Genomic DNA, 10,302 nt, shown 5'->3' with positions numbered 1-10,302 from the left:
ACTAATCAACATGCATTGCACATTCTCAAGCTCAATCTAGGAGAGGGAAACCGTAGCCTACCTGTAAGTCGATCACACGCGCTCCAAAATCACTTCTCAGAAGCTTTCCCTTTCCGAACTTCCTCGAAACGCTGCTCCGCTATAAAAAATAGAGTCACAAAGTTATTACGGTCGTTTAGACACCAAAATGACAACAAACAGAGACAGACCAATTACGGGGTCAAAACGGGAAAAGTGGGACCCGCGCAGGAAATTCCAGAATTAACCCAAAAGTGGGTCCTAACCAGTTCCCCCAGCTTATGTCCCAAAATGGGACACAATTCGGGGCTCGGGAACAACATAATATCAACATGCAACTAAAACCCAAATTTTTTCAAAAAATAGAAATAGGATAGCAGTTGAATCAGTATATTTACCAGAAACTGGAGGTCTACAATGAAATGCGACAACACCATGACGTACTCCTCGAAAAACAACTCAAGATAGCCTCAAGAATCACTGAAATCGGACCTAGAAAGGTTGAGAAAACAAGTCTCAAAATTTTCCATAGTCAAGCTCACAAAAAGGGTTGTGGCAGCAGGTATTTTACGAAAATTACCTCAAATGGGGACCCCAAATCACTATCCGAGCTCACCAACGTGTTGTCCTTGAAAAATCTCACAACTTTGCCTTTTGAATCGCCCAAATCGATTGAGAGACGAGAGAGTTATGTGGGTTTAAGTTTTGGGAAAAGTTGCTGGTTTTTCTGCATCTTATAGCAGATATTCTGCAGTTTTCCCAAAAACTAAAACTCCGACGGGGTGCTTCGATCTCGTTCGGAACCCCGTGCATGCAAACGAGATATGTAACCATACCAAATTTGACATTTTGGACTCAACGGCGCAGTCGAAATTTCCATCAGATGTCATCTTGATAAAAAATGGGTCCCTTTTCCAAAAGCCATTTTAAGTCAAAAACCACAAAAGAGCTCTGAAAAATATCAAAAACCTCCAGACACAAAAAAAGGGTCAATCTAGACCAAACTTGACATTCCGGAGCTAACCGCACTGATGGAATTTTCATCTGAGCGCGTTTTCCAAGAATGTTGACCAAAGTCAACCTTAAGCCAAATTTCAAAGGCTAAAACGCCTAATGATCTAAACTCACATCGAAGGCCTTGATACTCGTCCCAACCATGCTATCAGCCTAATTTGGCCATTCCTGAGCTGATGGAACTGTCAGAATTCTATTATGATGTCGTCTTCTTGAACTTTTGATCGAAAAGGATCGTTCAAGGTTCATAAGCTCCAAAACACTAAAACTCACACCATAACCAAACGAACGACCAGGTGACCGAACTGTCAGTCCCAGCAAGTCATAAATGACTTGTGGTCGCTACAGAAACGCTCTAAACGACACACAGAATGCAAGACACAGAAATGACCAGGAGGGTCATTACACATTACTTTTGGAAGAATATGGCTTAAGTTTCTCCATTTTGGAACATATATAGAGTATAGAGTATACCATTACAAACTCACCAAGGTAAGAATGAAAAATCTAATTATTTTCCTAAAATAGACATTACTAATATGTAATATGTATCATTACAATCACATAAAAAAACACAATTATTGAACTAAAAATTGTAGGGCTCTTTACCCTTGATGGGGGAGCCCTTTCAACAATTCTCAATGGGCCAAGGCAAAACCGAGGCCAAAGAGGGGATTTGGAAATAGTTTTCAACCAGCAATAGATGTGCCTCGGTTAGAACCTCACTAGCTGCGTCATTGCCCCAAGCGCAAAGATACTTTAAATATAATTTTGGCATTTCAATTTATATTAAATCTTCAACTTCCTGTCTTAGATGGTTAACCGATGTGGGAATTTTCAACAAACAAAGGCAGCTTAAGACATAAATTAATTAATACTAATTGTTCCAAGGATGTAATGACTTCTTTCTCTCTGTTACGGAACGTTAGAATTTTCACTAAAGAGGATTCAAAATATAAAAAAATAAATATATGAAAAGTTAAGAGAGTAGTGTTGGGCTTCATGACAAGCAACGAAGGAAAACTAAGGATTAAGCCCATTTATATTTGGGAAAATTAGCTATCTAGTCATAATACCTAACATAATTAGTCAAAACAACTACACTTAAAATATTTATATAAAATGTCATAATGTCAATATTTTCAAAAATAATTTGTATCCAGATTTTATTATTTATATTTCCTTTTAATTATCAAAAGAGTCCATCATTGGATCAAATTCTAACCAATAACCGATTAAAAATAAAAATAAATACAAAATTACCCATTAATATTCATTTTGCGTTTGATATACAAAATTATATTGAAATACAACCTCATATTTGAAATAAAAACTGAGCTAGAAAATACTTTCTGTAAATTTAAAGTGAAATAACAATATAAGAAAACTGGATATTGAAATATAAATACAATTTATTTTGAATACAACTTATTCTATGTATTATGTATTCATCGCAACTGTATTTTTCAATATCATTTCGATTTACAACTAATTTGTATTTATATGCTGGTATATACTTCACAACTGCCTTTATTTTTGTACTTGAACTAGAATGTCAAAGAGTTGTATTCATCATAAATCAATACCAACAATTTTTGTATTTTAAATTAGTTATACGTATCATTAGGTATTCGAATACATTCGGATGAACACATATTCAAAGAAGTTCAAACATTTAAATATCCAAAACAGAGGGCATTAGAAATTTTCCAACACTTCCACTCATATAAGATATAAAATACAAACTACAATTTTCAAAAAAAATTGAAATTCTTAAGAACAAAGGAAAAAAGGCTAGACAGAAAATTGGCAACATATGCTCTTTCAAAAACGTAACTGATGTTAAATTTTAATTTTTTTTTACCTTTTTTGAAATTTTCTGTTCCATGATTATCTCTATTCTGTTATTAATTATTTGTATTCTTTCAAATTAATCAAAATAAAATAAATACATAACTCAGCCCTTAACAAACTAAAATATTGACATTTTAAATAAATAGTGAAACTATTGCTAAGGAGTCCCATTAAAAGCTAAAATATTGTTGTTTTGAAAATTTTCCCATATTTTGTGTATATTGTGTAAAGATAGCCCATTTGCTTGTACTTAGTTTAGCATTATATCAAATTACACAAACATTTCTATTATATTTACTAATTCTTCCTATAATTTAAAATAATTACATTTTGTATTAACAATTAATAATTTCGTACCAGATTTCAAGTCAGATATACCTACGTACATGTTTTATACACCTAGATATATGTTTTTTGCTACCAAATACACTGAAATAGAGAGAGATGCGAGCAAGAATAGGAGGGAGGCGAATGAGATTTGTCTATGTATCTCAGATACATGTGAATCACACTAGATACATGTATTTGTATGTATCTGGAATACCAAATACATAGGAAAGTGACGAGCGAGATGTTTCATCCAAGGTAAAAGACATGAAAATGATATTATATGTTTTTTATATTGTGGCCTATGGGCTAATAAAAAAGCTACTAAAAAAGGTTCTTCCTATAATGACATAAAGAAACTTCAAGCACAAAAGCAATGCTATCATTAGATAATATTAACACCACAAACTTCTTGGATACTTGTAAGCAAAGATCATACATATTGCAATTATGGGTTCTATCTTCTTCACGTGAAATAATGCCCCTTGAATCATCCAATACTTATTAAATCATGTTACTTGTGTCTAAATTTATGATACTTTCTATTTAATTGATCTAAGAATAGTAATATTTTCTTTTATATTTTATTTTTAATGAGATAATTTATCACTTTGGAATATTTTATGACTTTTTTAAAATCATATATTTTACTTTTTTTTTTTTTTTTAACTTCATGCTCAATCAAACACCTTCAAATAAATTGGGACAAAGAAAGTATTTCTTTAAGAAATTGTAATGATCTATCCTGCCATTTTGAGTATTAGGACTCTTTTTCCTTAAATAAGCCTTCTTAATAATATATAGTTATGACTTATGGAGACGAATAACACGATTTTTAATAAATTTTTTACTCAAAAAAAGTATTCCAAAAAAAAAAAGGGATTGACAAAAGCAAAAGCAAAAGCAAAAACTAAAAAAAAAATATGGTAGAAAAGAAAATTATTAGCAACAAAAATAAAAAAGGATAGCCCAATAAGTCAAAGACACAATTATGTAGTAATACAATTTGAAGAATAATATAGTACTATAATAATAATGATACTGAGAAGTACAAGAGGGAGCATATAAGGCGTTCTAAGCTAGAATTGCTCTCCCATAGGAAAGAGAAAATCACCCGATTATCGACTAATACTTTATTTTAATCCTTGTTCTCCATACTTTTTTATCTAGGATTATGTCTTTGGTGAGTTGGAGATGAGTCATGTGCAATCACCTTTGTCAGGCCTCTTGCACCTATTCATTAGTGCATATGTCTCCCCTCTTTAGATGTCTGAATCATCTCAGTCTCATTTCCCGCATCTTTTTAATCATTGAGGTCACTCCCACCTTACTTCCTTTATATCTTCTTTCTTCGGGACTCCATCTTATATCTCATAATATTTCAAACATATCCATCGATCTAAGCATCTTTATCTTCCCTATGATACTTATCTTTTGAATGTGTGAATTCTTAACTGATCAACATTATGCCCTATACAATATAATTGAACGAACAACTACTCTATAAAATTTACCTTAAGTCTCGATAACACCTTCTTATCATATAATACACCTGATACAAGCCTCCATTTATTCACCCAATTTAAAATCCTTATCAATCTTCCCATCCCTTTTAATTATTTACCAAAAATATATACTTAAAATTTCCTTTCATAAATATAACGTGTGTATTAATCCTTACTTTCACATTCGCCTCATATGATACGTCACTAAACTTGCATATGTATTAACACCCCTACCTAGAAGTACAATAAATGCAAAACTGTTGTAAGAAAATGAAGGATGCCACTTGGGGACTACCAATTTAGTGACTCTCATCACTTATCATGGTGTAAGGCAAATATGCATGCCATGTGGAAACCATCATTTGGGAAACTACCAACACTTGGCAATTAGTAGCCAAGTTATACATTTGTACTTTAGCTTACTACTATAAATAGCTACTACATTTACAAATGAATATATATAGATTGAAAGACATTACTCTCTCCGTTGTTCTCCTTTTTAAGTGTGTTAATCTTAAGTTTGTTAAGTAATTATTTTATAACACGTTATCAGCACGACACTCTATTAACTTGAGCTACTTTAAATAGGTAAAAAGGGTAAGAATTTTATTTTTCTAAAAAATGTCTAATATTTATAAACTTGAATTTGTTGCCTTGGATATATCGAGCAAATAATACTCATCATGGATACTAGACGCTGAAATCCACTTGGATGCGATGGGTCTGGTAGACACCATCAAAGATAATAATCAGGCATCCAACCAAGATTGGGCTAAAGATATGGTATTTCTGCGCCACCATCTTGACGAGGGGTTGAAAATGCAATACCTCACTATTAAAAATCCCCTTATACTGTGGAATAATTTAAAAGATAGATATGACCACCTGAAGTTGGTCATTCTTCCATAGGCACGTCATGATTGGTTTAATCTAAGGTTACTAGACTTTAAAAGTATAACTGAATATAATTCTTCCATGTATAGAATTATATCACAGTTAAATTTATGTGGAGAAGAGGTCACTGAACATGATAAGCTTGAGAAACATACTCCACATTTCCTATCTCGAGTATGCTCCTGCAACAACAATATCAAGAAATGAGTTTTAAAAAATATTCTGAATTACTTTCATATCTGCTTATTGCTGAACGACATAACGACCTATTGATAAAAAATCATGAAAGTCGGCCCGTTGGTTCTATGCCACTCCCTGAAGTGGATCAGGCAAATTATCACCAACGAGAAAGAGGTCGTGGCTCCTATCGTGGTCGTGGCTCCGGTCATGTTCGTGGTCGTAAAATAAATTATAATCATGATGGTCATCTTGCACCAATAAATGACCAGCAGTATAAGAGGAAGGGTGAAAGACAAGAAGTGATACAAAAGAAAAAATCAGAAAGTGTATGTCATAGATGTGGAGGTATAGGGCACTGGTCGCGTACTTGTCGATCATCTAAGCGTCTAGTTCAGCTCTATCAAGCATCCTTGAAAAAGGGTGATAATAATCCAGAAGCAAACTTTATCTCTGAAGATAATGTTGAGCCCATACATAAGATGAATAATAATGCAGAAGCAAACTTCATCTATGAGGATAATGTTGAGCCTATGCTAAGGCTGGCAAACGGACAGGACCGGATCAACAGGACCGATTTTACCGGAACCGGCCCTCGTTACCGGATTTCGTTACCAGAATCGGATCTTACCGGAACCGATTTTATCGAAAATTTCCAAAGGTTCCGTCCGGTCCCTTAGTTACCGGATTGGAACTGGTTTGGACCAGACCGGAACCGATTCTTACCGGATCATTGTGTACCGGTAATTTTTTTTTATTTTTTTACTAACTTTAATTATTATATAATATTATATTATTAATTAATAAAATTATATTATTAAAAAACTTCAATTTAAAACTTTAAACTTTAAGGTTACTTTAAAGTTTCAATTGAATTTAAGTTTAAACTTTAAACTTTAAAGTTTAAAATTGACTTTAAATTTTAAAGTTTATATTGAATTTAAAGTTTAAAATTGACTTTAAAGTTTAAAGTTTATATTGAATTTAAAGTTTAAACCTTAAAATTCAATTTTATATTAAAGTTTAAACTAATATTAAAATAGTTGAAAATTAAATTTCTAAAATGACTTGGATTAAACATAAGAGACTATTTTAAAAGAAAATCAAGGCGAATAGCCATATATTTATTCAAATAAATAAATTGTATAATACAATTATTAGAAAGAGACAAAGAGTACATAATCTAGGTATTGAATATTAATTATTGTACTAACAATTGAAACTTTTTTTAAAATCTTTTCGTAACTTTTGTATCATTTCAAAAGAAACATTTTTTGGAACTTGTATTTGTCGTTCTTCTTCCATTGCTTCCATACCATCATCACTATTATCACCAAATATTTCATCTATTTCGTCTTCTATTTGGCTATTTAATTGTGGTAGTCCGGTATTTCTTCTTTCGGCATTGACCCAATCTCGAAACAACATCGATATTTCCAAATTATTCTTTTGCTAATGAATATCGATGATCTCCAATCATAAATCTCGCCGCACTAAAGGCTTGCTCCAAAGCGACCGATGATGTTTGAATAGCTAGCACATCTCGAACAATCTTAGCAAGGGTCGGAAATTGATTTTCACGATTCTTCCACCATAATAATATTGGAGCTTGAAATTGTCCTTCTTCATGCCTAATCTTTTCCCGTGCCTGATTGAAATATAAATCAAAATCATTATTAGTAGATGATTCAAGCTCAAGATAATCATCCATCCAATCATCCGTATCATCGCTTCTAGGTTTACAAGATGGAGGTTCAACTATTGAAATATTTTTTTCCATAGATTTATATGTATTATATAACTCTCTAGCTTTTATATATATTCTACTTTTACAATCTTCAACACTAGGAGTTTCATCATCTTTAATTTCTAAATTTGCATAAATCTTTTCAACCATTCTTTCAACACCTTTTAATTTGTAATTTGGGTTGAAAGTAGTAGCAGTCAAATAGATTTGAGGAATAGGGAAAAAATATTTTTTGAATTTTTCAATCATAAAAGCAAGGGAATCTTCAAATCAATCTTTTCCTTTATATTTTGCAAATTCAAATGAAATAACACAAATATTTACTAAAACAGAAGAAATAGTTGGATAATATTGTCCAGAAGCAGCATTTGTTGCTTTATAAAAAACACTTAAAAATTCAATAAGTTCTTTTCATTTTCCCAATCTTCATAGCCAATTCTCAAATTCGGGTTTGCATTATGAGCATTAAAACTAATTTTACCGGCTCTTGATAAATATAAGCAACTTGAAGCATTTCAAATAAAGAATTCCATCTAGTGCATATTTCTTTTGGAACTTTTATACATTCAAGTCCACATTCTTTACAATGATTTTTAAATTCTGTAATTCTAGCTTTTATTTTAGCTTTAAAAATCCAATTAAAAGCAAGTCTAATTTTTTCACAAGAAATTCCAAATTGAGAAATACCATCTTTTACTATCAAATTATACACATGTGCGGCACACTTATTATGAAAAGAAATCATTATCAATTGGACAAAGTCTACATTTTAAATAATTAATTGCTTTTAAATTATTAGAAGCATTATCTAAAGTGACACTCATTATTTTATCACATATTCCATAAAATTGTAAAATAGAGCCTATTTTTGTTGCTATATAAGCACCGATTTTAGTTTCTTCAACATATTTATATCCTAATATTCGTTTTTGCATGTTCCATTCATGGTCAATCCAATGGACGGTAATTGTAAAATAATCATTACCATTAGGACTACGTCCCATATCAGAAGTAATAGATAATCTACCATCATAATAAATAAATAAACAACGAAGAAAATGACAATATTCTTTTTGATATTTAAAAAGATTGTACTACTTGGAATACCTTCATAATCTGGGTTATGCAATTCCCGAATATACTGAATAAAACCAGGATGTGAAGGAAATGGAAAAGGCAAACCACAAACAACAACCATTTTAGCTAATTCTCTACAATCTTTTTCTTTACTATATGTGCGGTGTGTGCTTCGGCTAGCCGGGTTAGTCATATTTAATACACTTTGAACCATATTAGAACCTCCAACTCCCATAGAATTTCTAGGTATGGGTATTCCATTTCTATTAGCCCTTTCTATATCATCTAGGCGAGCAAATTCTTTATTACACTTTCTCAAATGTGTTCTTAGTCGTCTCGTTCTCCCTTGTGTACCCGTAGTTACATGTTTCATGATCAATTTACATTTCGTGCAAGTAACAATAGTTTTTTCCTCATTTTGTACCAAAAATTTCCATACTAAAGATCTTTTAACATGTACACCGGTCTTTGAAAAAGTAGGTAAAGAGGGGACTTTATCTTGTTCCAGTAATTCGGTAGCCGGACTAGTAGGGGTAGGGGTCTCATCATTTTTTTCATTTATTTCTACTTCCTCATCTAATTCTTCCTCAAAATTAGTAAAACATCTATTTAAAGTTTCATGATCTACTTCATTTTCGGAATTAAATTCAATAGGTCATGAGTCTCGTGTAAAACAAGTTTCATCAACATGAGTATAATCATTAATATTAATTCTAAATCTAGGAAGAGGCAAATTTTTAGAATTAGAACTACTTCCTCCTCCTCTATTATTTTTTCTATCCGACATTGGTCTTTTACCACTATATTTTTCCAAATTCATGTTCAAGTTTAAAATAATTAATATTATGAAAAACAAACAAAGATAATATAACAAAAAAAATAACTTAATTAATAAACAAATAAAAAATTAAAGTTGGAACGAATGTACCGAATGTCTACGTAAAAGTAGACGTATAACCAAAACCGGAATTGAGAGATGCCAATTGAAGCTTCCGATTTACTTTAAATAAATCTCCAAAATTCGAACTCCAAGTCAATATAACAAAATAATAATTATGAATTTATGAGAGATTGAAAATTAAGAGATTTTATAAGATATTAATGAAATAGTTTGTGAATTTGTGATTTAAACGAAAAAATATGGATATATTTATAGTGTTAAGAGGTAGAGAGGGGTGGGGGGCTGTTTGGATCCGTTTTAGGCCCTAGCCCAACGGCTCTATAACGTTCAACTTTTTTTAAAAAAAATTAAAAATAAAATTGACCGTTGAACTGGACCGGAACCGGTTCTTACCGGACCGGAACCGGTTCTTACCGAACCGGATCAACCGAATAAAAATATGGGTTCCGTTTCGGTACCGGTTCCGGTACCTATAAGACCGGTTCCTTATCGGTTCAACCGATACCAGACTTACCGGTACGGGAACCGGACCGGACCGGACAAAAACCGGTCCAATTGCCAGCCTTAGCCTATGCATCTGGATGTAGCTGGTTTCTTTGTATTCCCTGAAGGAAAAACGATTAGTGACGAGCCCGCAATAATCTAGATAATTTCCTTTTCTGTTTGTTTATATTAGTTGGTGTGTTTATGCTTTTCTAATATCTGTAAATAAATAATGTTTGTATAATATCTATGTTTAATAGTAATATTTTACTTTGTTTATAACTGCTTTTGAAGAAAATATGAAT

The 10,302-nt window shown here is 32.0% G+C and overlaps 1 non-coding gene across 1 annotated transcript; it reads right to left on the bottom strand.

The window, feature by feature from the left end:
- Positions 1-1,631: 1,631 nt before the first annotated feature.
- Positions 1,632-1,788, bottom strand: LOC125810198 (U4 spliceosomal RNA). Its single transcript, XR_007441853.1, has one exon. It is a non-coding gene; the product is annotated as a U4 spliceosomal RNA (small nuclear RNA).
- Positions 1,789-10,302: the final 8,514 nt, after the last annotated feature.

The sequence above is a fragment of the Solanum verrucosum genome, unplaced genomic scaffold, assembly GCF_900185275.1.
Source record: "Solanum verrucosum unplaced genomic scaffold, falcon-dt-bn FXZP01000281.1, whole genome shotgun sequence".
NCBI classification, from domain to species: Eukaryota; Viridiplantae; Streptophyta; class Magnoliopsida; order Solanales; family Solanaceae; genus Solanum; species Solanum verrucosum.
Note: the sequence above shows the minus strand (reverse complement) of the source record. Positions and strands in the feature narration are given on the sequence as shown.